We start from the raw sequence: 6,000 nt of genomic DNA, 5'->3' as shown, positions 1-6,000 counted from the left end.
CAGAGGGAGAAGCAGACTCCTTGCAGGAATCCGAACATGGGACTCGATCCCGGGTCCCCAGGATCATACCCCAGGCTGCAGGCAGCACTAAACCATTGCACCACCGGGGCTGCCCTGTATTGTTTTGTTTTTTAAGATTTACTTGTTTACTTTAGAGAGGGAGAGCAAGCAGGGGGAGGAGCAGAGAAGGACTCCCTGCCAAGTGCAGAGCCTGATGCAGGGCTCTATCCCAGGGCCTTGAGATCACGACCTGAGCCAAAGCCAGGAGTCAGATATTCAACCTATGGAGCCATCCAGGAGCCCCTGTCAGCTTTTCATAAATGACCTTTATCATGTTGAAGAATTTTTCATCTTCTTTTAAGAACTTTTACAACCTTTCCTCTCTCATTTAATTTTTTAAATTGTGGCAAAGTGTACATAACTTAGATTCTCCATTTTAACCATTTTAAAGTGGTATTATAATTATTATATATATTATTATATATATTATATTATATTATATTATTGTAATTCAGTGTTATCAAGTGTGTTCACCACCATCCATCTCTAGAACTCTATCGTCATTCCAAGTGGAAATAGTGTACCTATTAAACAGTAACTCCGCATCACCAACCACTCTCCAGCCCTTGGTAACACTACTCTATTTCTGCTTCTGTGAATTTGACTACCCTAGATAGCTGGTGTTAAGTGCAATCATACAATATTTGTCTCTATTTCATTTTATGTAATTTGATCAAACTTCCCTTTTAATCTCTTGCTTATTCTACCTTCTATTGTTTTTTTTTTTTTTTATGATAGAGAGAGAGAGAGAGAGAGAGAGAGAGAGAGAGAGGCAGAGACACAGGCAGAGGGAGAAGCAGGCTCCATGCACTGGGAGCCCGATGTGGGATTCGATCCCGGGTCTCCAGGATCGCGCCCTGGGCCAAAGGCAGGCGCCAAACCGCTGCGCCACCCAGGGATCCCCCTTCTATTGTTTTGAATTAAAAAGCATTCTTTTTCTCTTCCATTTCTTTCCTGAGTTTTAATTACCTGTTAGTCCTCTCCTATTGTCTTATCTATTTATTTCTATTTAATCTATTTCTAACCTATTTCTTTTTTAAGGTTTTCATTCATTCATGAGAGAGAGAGAGAGGGAGAGAGAGGCAGAGACATAGGCACAGGGAGAAACTGGCTCCCTGTGGGGAGCCAGATGTAGGACTCGATCCCAGGACCACAGGATCATGACCTAAGCTGAAGGGAGACACTCAATCACTGAGCCACCCAGGTGTCTCTCTAATCTAATTCTTGAACTATTTCTTCTGGCTCTTTTTTCTTTTCAAAGATTGTTTCTATTTCTCAAGAGATTCTGAGAACTATACATCTGGATACTTCTTTTGTATAAGGTTTTTATCCCCCCTTCTTAGAGGTGGGTGTGTGTGCATGGGAGCGCGTGTGTGTCATGTCTATGTGTGAGTCCTATGTTCATTCTTTCCTATGACTGACCTGTGGGCATAGATTGTATCTAGGCAAGCATTAGCAGAAAAAGTGTGTGGTGTTAGGACAGGTAGGATAGTGAAGCTTCAGTTCAGATTTGTTGGCTTAAATACCTCTCAGAAAATCTGTTATTCCCTCCCATGGAAAAATATGAAAATATCCAATAACCATAGGAAAAGGTGCCCAGCATCATTAGCCAGCAGAAAAATGCAAGGTAATATCACAATGAGACACCACTACACACCTACCAGAAGAGGTTATTTTTCAAAATTGACATTATGAGGCACTGGAGCGGCTGTAAAGCTACTAGGCTGTCATATGTTACTGGTTGGCAATATAAACTGTTGTAAGCACGTTGGAAAATTATTGAAAGTTAACCATCTTAGACACTTGTTTGCTTTCACCTAGAAATTCTGTAGCAGAGATAGGGTAGGGGCGTAACAGGGACGCTGGTAATGTTCTGGGTGGTGGACATATAGGTGGGTTGATGCTGTAAGAATTCATTGTATACATTTCTAATTGATTCACTGTTTTTCACGTATGTCATAGCAAATAAAAATGTATTGTTTATGGGGCACCTGTGTGGCTCAGTGGTTGAGCATCTGCTTTTGGCTGAGGTCGTGATCCCGGGGTCCTGGGATCGAGTCCCGCGATGGGCTCCCCGCAGGGAGCCTGCTTCTCCCTCTGCCTGTGTTTCTGCTTCTCTCTCTGTGTCTCTCATGAACAAATAAATGAAATCTTTCTTAAAAAAAATGTAATGTTTATTATTTTATAAAATTGTAGCCTGTATGCAAAGTTTAGAGAAATATTTGATCTCCTCCATTATCAGCAGGGAGAGTTTTCCTAAGGCAAAGATGAAATAGACACCCTGAACTCTCTCTACCTCAGAGGACCAAGGTTGTGAGTGTATGCCCAGGACTACTTTCTTCCTTCTGGCCCTAATTTGGATTCCTAGGAAGTTGGATGATTTGGTCATACCTTATGCTACCGTGTAAGGAGTATATTGACTTTTTATGGATATTCTCACACTTTTAAGATCTTTTAACTCTTTTTACCCCACTGTGGAATTTATTGAATGACAGGGACAACAGAATTAAGTGAAGTGTAGCAAGTATGTCTATAATTATCAAGTCTCTTTGGGTAGCAAGTGGCAACAATTCAATTCAAATTTCAGGCCCCTAACATTTGGAAATTTAGTGGCTTATGAACCGGAAGATATACTTCACAGATACACCTTTAGCTTCAAGCCTTGCTAGATACAACTTATCTCATTAAGACACCATCTCTGGGGCACCTGGGTGGCTCAGTCAGTTGACCATCTGCCTTCAGCGCAGATCACGATCTCAGGGTCCTGGATCGAGCCCCACATCGGGCTCCCTGCTCAGCGAGGAGCCTGCTTCTGCCCCTCCCTTGGCTTGTGGTCTCTCTCTCTTTCAAATTAATTTTTTAAAAAATCTTTTAAAAAAAGACACTGTCTCTGAGCTCTGCCTTCCTCTGTATCAGCATTCTTCTCAGCAAGTCATTTCTCTCCAACAAATTAGCTGGTGATCCCATAGGGAAAAGTATGCTCCTGGGGTGGTTGGCAGGAAGGAGTGGGTACCTGGCTGGCTCAGTAGAGCATGTGGCTTTTGATCTCAAGGTTGTGAATTAGAACCCCACATTGGGTGTAGAGGGTACTTAGGTAAATAAATAAATAAAAACAAAATAATAAAAGCATGTCTCTTTCATATTGTTCCAGCAAAAGTCCGTGGGTCATCTGGATATTCCTGAATCAATCACTGTAGCTAGGAAGATTTGATACTCCGACCAGACAGGCATGAGTCATATGGAAACCCTGAGGTGATGAGGAAGGGTCATGGAGTGGATCACCCACAACTTTCATCCCCAACAAAAAGGGAGGGAGGGAGGAAAAGTATGGTGAGCAGGCATACTAAAATCACCGGTCTACTACATTTCTTGGAAGAAATAGCTTGTAAGCCCTCACCTCTTAGTCCTGGATCCTGCAGGGGTGATTTCATTGGCCCACAGCTACTTGAACCAATGAGTTTATCATACTCAAAGGCTGAAAGGGAGAATATTTCACTTTGGGAGTGTGGTAAAGGAATTCCCAGTCTCTCATTGGCTCCATACATCTATCACTTTGTTCTGTGAAAGTATTTGGATGTGATTTTAAATTGTGCCCAACAAAATGCCATCAATTTCTCCAACTAATAAATGGTTCAGAATTGGTAAAGAGTCAGTCTTGGTGACTGTGCCATTAGAATCACAATAGATTCTTTTAAAGAAATCCTCACACTTTATCCTCAGCAGAAGCAGCAGTTTGCCACTTAGAGACTTGCCTTGGCTGATACTGATTCCTGTTCTATTTCACTGCGGAATTATGTTCATCACTTACTTCTTTTTTAAATTGTGCCAAGATTTAAATTGTGCTCAATTTACCTAGTCTTTTACATAATGATTACTAGCTAAGAGTTTAAAAATGGACACTCAGATCAGATCATAAAGATAATTGGGTATACTCTGCAATGAACTTTGAGCTAATTCAAACATTGCTCTACAATTCTAAATATTGACATTAGATGGCTGGCCTGCTGCTGTTCACAGGCAACTCTGCTAGTTAGGGAGTTGGCTTAAAGACTTAGTATGTGTTAGAGACTATACCTTTTCCCTAAATGTAAGAAGCCTGCTCACCTGCAATCTCTCCCCTTTAACCATGGTATCTCCAGGTGGGCTGGCTCCTCCCCCCCCCCCCTTTCTTTTTGCCAAAAGAAGGCAAGGGAGAGGTAGAAGAGTTTGATGATCATGCCAACTTTTCCCCTAAGAATCTCTTTAAATAAACCTCAATTTTTACAAGCTTTCAAGAAAGTCACAAGTGTGGATGTTGCCAAGACATTGAAACTAGAGTATTTGGCAGCATATCATTTGTTCCTTCAATAAATCTTTATTGAATACCAACTAATGGCCATGTTCTACACTAAATGCTAATCTTAGAGCGAACATGAAAGTGAAAGTCCTTGACTTTATAAGGCTGACTGACCTCCCGGTGGGGAAGACAAGACATAAACAAAATCAGGGTAAGGAACAAAATCTGCTGTTTTAGACACGGTGGCCAGTGAGGGCTATTTTTTTTTTTTTTTTTAAGATTTTACTTATTTATTTATGAGAGACAGAGAAAGAGACGCAGAGACTGAGAGGGAGAAGCTCCCCACAGGGAGCCCGATGCAGAACTCGATCCCAGGATCACGACCTGGGCCAAAGGCAGATGTTCAACCACGGAGCCACCCAGGTGCCCCTTAGTGAAGGCTACTTTAAGGAGGTAACATTTAATCAGAGATTACATTAAGGAAGAAAGTTAGCTCACCACACCAAGTAAAGAAAACAGCAGACTACAAAAGCCCTGGGGTGGGAATGTGCTTAGTGTTCAGAGAAGCCTAAGGAAACCACTCCCATGAAGTGGGAGAATGACACAAAATGAGGTTGGAGAGGAAGCCAGAGACCAGAACGTACAGAGATGATGGAATATAATGGGTTTGGATTTTATTCTAAATAGCACAGGAAGCTGGTGTGTCCATCAGAGTCTAGCCATGGAAAGAGAAACTATTCTAGTTATTTCAGGCAGAGGGAATTTTAGGAGTCATAGATATCAAAAGGAAGAATGGAGTGACAGCAAAGATGAGAGGCTGCTAAAAACAGCCTTGGCGAAACCCATGGGTGCTGCACCAACTCTGGTGCCATTCAGAAAGATGCTGTCACTGTCATCCTGTTTGCTGAAGTGTTGCCGGGACTGAGGAAGTAACTGCTGGGGAGTCAGGAATGATCCTACCTCACTGTAGGTAGTGTACCTACTTTCACTGTAGAAGTGGCCAGCAACGATTACACTACTGAATCTAGAGGTTAGTTTCATCCTCCTACCTTATTTCCTGCTCATGCCTCCCAATGGAAGAAGTTCATTGGAAGCCTCTGGCATGAGAACCTGGGGGCAGTAGCTTACATACTCCGGGCCCCTGCCGCACAGTTGCATACAAGGGCAGGTGCAGAAATGCATATATATGTGTGTGTATACATATATATACATATATATGTAATATCCTCCACAGAATCCAGAGTAGAAGCAGGGAAACCAGTGGGATCCTAGTGTTATTTATAGAAGGTGCAGGTGAAATGATTTGGCTTGAACTAGGGTAAAAGTAGTTGGAATTCAATGTATTTTTTTAAGATAGGATCAAAGAGTCAAGGGTGATTTCAAGGATTTTGGCCTGTGTAAACAGGACAAAGGGCATACCGTTTACCGGTAAACAGGGAACACTGGAGGCGTGTATTTGTCTGGTGGATGAGGGTAAATCAAAAGTTCTAAAGTTAAGAAGCTCATTACACATTCAGGGGCTCCTGGGTGGCTCAGAGGCTGAGCGTCTGCCTTCAGCCCGGGGCATGATCCTGGAGTCTCGGGATCCAGTCCGACGTCGGGCTCCCTGCATGGAGCCCTCTGCCTGGAGCCTGCTTCTCCCTCTGCCTGTGTCTCTGCCTCTC

This window comes from Vulpes lagopus, chromosome 10, assembly GCF_018345385.1.
Source record: "Vulpes lagopus strain Blue_001 chromosome 10, ASM1834538v1, whole genome shotgun sequence".
NCBI classification, from domain to species: Eukaryota; Metazoa; Chordata; class Mammalia; order Carnivora; family Canidae; genus Vulpes; species Vulpes lagopus.
This window is presented reverse-complemented; position numbering follows the sequence as displayed.